The sequence below is a fragment of the Centroberyx affinis genome, unplaced genomic scaffold, assembly GCF_046629955.1.
Source record: "Centroberyx affinis isolate AG114_WGS23_722 - 3 ecotype Tasmania unplaced genomic scaffold, CSIRO-AGI_Caff_v1 ptg003422l_1, whole genome shotgun sequence".
In the NCBI taxonomy this organism is placed as follows: domain Eukaryota; kingdom Metazoa; phylum Chordata; class Actinopteri; order Beryciformes; family Berycidae; genus Centroberyx; species Centroberyx affinis.
This window is the reverse complement of record NW_027281397.1, coordinates 10,001-13,228: the sequence shown is the minus strand read 5'-3', so window position 1 is coordinate 13,228 and position 3,228 is coordinate 10,001.

Below are 3,228 nucleotides of genomic sequence, written 5' to 3'. Positions count from 1 at the left end.
TTTCTGGATTGACGGCTTTCCTAAACCCCATGAAGAAGTCAATATGCCCGTCATGCGCATAACCAGAGTTCCCTTTGGAGCATCCCCTAGTCCTTTTCTTTTGGCTGCGACCATTAGACATCACTTGAGGAAATACCAACAACAGTATCCTATTGAGACATCTATACTTGATAAGTGTTTGTATGTAGATGACCTGATTTGTAGTGCACCTAGTGTACAGGCAGCCGTCAGCTTATCCATGCAAGCCAAAAATATCTTGCAAGATGCAGGAATGACTCTATGTAAATGGACTGAAAACACTGTGGAATGGAAAAAATGGAACACACAGTAAGTGGAAATGTTGAAGTGAAAAGCACTGTGTTAAAAGTTCTTGGACTAACGTGGAGAATGGAGCAGGATGACTCAGGATGGATTTTTTGGAGAACAAAAGGAACACCAAAAGGGGCGTGTCACAAGCTGCTGCACGTATATTTGATCCAGTTGGATTTCTTTCTCCCTTTACCATCAGAGTGAAATGTCCTTTCCAACAAATGCCTAACATCAGAAATATAAATATATCCAGATGTTATCATGCAGCGCTCATGGATCAGAACGTACCTGTGCCCTGTCTACGAGTCATTCCAGAAGATGGTAACTCTTATAACATCTAAAACAAGAGTAGCGCCCCTTAAGAAGGTTACGTTACCCAGACTTGAACATACTAGGTGCTCTTATCGGAGCTAGACTTAACACAAACGCAGCTCTTCAGGAAAACCTTTATCTCTGCCTGCCTCAGCTGCCAGTGGTAAGGTCCCAGATCTTAACTGAGCACATAAGGACCTCTGCCTTCTCTTTAAATTAAACGTTATATAAGGTTCTGTGAAGTGATCTTCTTTAATCTGAACGTAGTTTCTGAGCTTTGGCTTCTTCCAGATCTCCTCCTTTCATTGTTCCTTATGGATCTTTAACAGTTTTTGTTTGACTATATTTATATTACACTGCAAATTGTTCCTGAAGATTAAATGTAAATCAGAAAGAGAAAATATTACAGAAACCTCTCTTGACCAAGGATAACTGTGTGCTCTGTCCCAATTAAAGATCTTTGTGGTCAGCCTTTCCTCTGGCAGTTGGACAAGGCGATTCCACAGCCGAACTATTTCACATCTCTGCTTTACAAGACATGACTCCCATCCTCCTTTGCAGTATATTTATGCACCCCGAGAAAGCACCTCATGGCTCGACAAGTAAAACTGTGGACTGACTCTATGATTACTTTGCATTGGATAAAGAGTTCAGCCAATCAATGGAAACCTTTTGTGGAAAATAGAGTCAGAGAGATACAGAGCCTAACTGAACCTGCACTGTAGTGGAAGTGAAAATCCTGCAGATGTTGCAACAAGGGGCATAAGTGTCAACAAGTTAAGAGAAAATTCACTGTGGTGGACAGGTCCAATGTGGCTCAAAACAAGAGAAATTAATTACTGTGAAAACGAACTCGAACCACATGAGAATGATGAAATTGTAAAAGAAAATCTGTCTGTTGTGGAAATTACCAATTTGGCAAATTCGGAAAGTTCAACTAAAAGGGAATTACTGGAGCTGAAAAACTATAGTGACCTCAACCGAGTGTTACATGTAACTGCTTGGGTCAGAAGATTCATTAACAATGCTAGAGTCAAACAAAAATATACAGGAAGAAATCACTGAAGCAGAGCTTTATTGGATTCAAGTAACACAGAACAAAAGCTTCTTTGATGAAATCTCCCGGTTGCAAAGAGGTCAAGAAATACATTTTCAGTCTAAAATTCAGCCTCTCAGCCCTTTTTTGGATGACAAAGGAATACTCAGAGTGGGAGGTAGATTACAGATGACCAGCTGGAGATTTGAACAAAAGCATCCCTGCATTCTTCCTGCTAATGACAAATCTTCTGAGTTGACAGTGGAAAAATGTCACCAACAAGTGATGCATTCCGGTCTCCAAGACACTCTTAATCAAGTGAGAGAGAGATTCTGGATAATAAAAGGAAGACAACTGACAAAAAGAACTGTACATGCTTGTCTAATCTGTCGTAAATACAGAAAAAGGCCAAACCTGCTCAGCAGACTTCAGAGCTCTCAGTCTGAAAGTGAAAAGTGTAAAGATGTATTTTTCAGGTCACTGAAAAGTTGTCTTTTCAGGCGGTTGGAAAGACAACTACTTAACTTTGGTTTTAGTTGAAAGTGAAAGTTGAAAAGACAAATTACTTAATTTGAACACAGTTTAGAATTTGTTTAAAATCCATACAAATGACACTTGAGAAAGCAGTAACCATAAAATAAACATGTATTCAGCTCACAGAAGTACAGACATTTCAAATTGCAAAAACAGACATGACACTCGCTTAAAATAACATGGAATACCGCAATATAGTGAAGTTTCAGATAATCAAAGACTGGATGTAGGAAGGTCCCAGTGAAGAGTCTAAAATTATTTATCCAGGAGTAACTGCAGTGCGCACCAACAACCACCAGGTGGCGCATGTGAGCAGTACAGATGCAGTCTCTCTGTCTCTCACCCACCACACCACAAACACTTATTTTAACACTTTAATATCCTAAAATTAGAAATGTAATAAAAACAAAAACAGGATTGTTATGCCTATTTCCACTTTTATTGGAATTCGAGTCCAGTGCAGAGACTGTGCTTGTCTACACAGCCGTAATTTAGACTCTATTAAAATTATTGGAAAGCATTTCTTTATCATATTCCAGAAACGACATTTAATCTGATTTATTGACATTTAATTGATACACTTGAGTTTAATCTGTTATCTGTCTGTGTGTTAAACTGAGAGCATTCAAGATCAAGTTATTGTTGTATCTGTGAAAATGTCTTCATTCTTTATAATGTCTTCTTTTATAATGTCTTCTTTTATAATGTCTACTTTTATAATGTCTTCTTTTATAATGTCTTCTTTTTGAAAATAAAATTTAAGAAAAAACAGTTTTGTCTGAGAACTTAAGTCTGCCCAAGTATTCTTGTCAGCCCCTCACAACATTTAAAAGTGTGGTTATAAAACTATCACCCAAACTCTGTTTTCCACGGGACAAGAGGTCGTGCCAGTCTGTAGAGCCATTATCAGGGCCTGATCTCCAACAGGATGAGTCAGCATCCGAGGACTTCTCCTGGACCACACACACCTCCACTGTCACAACAACGCCTCTGAGGAGCTGAGGAGAGCCAGACTGCCCCAGGACCTTCTCCTGAAC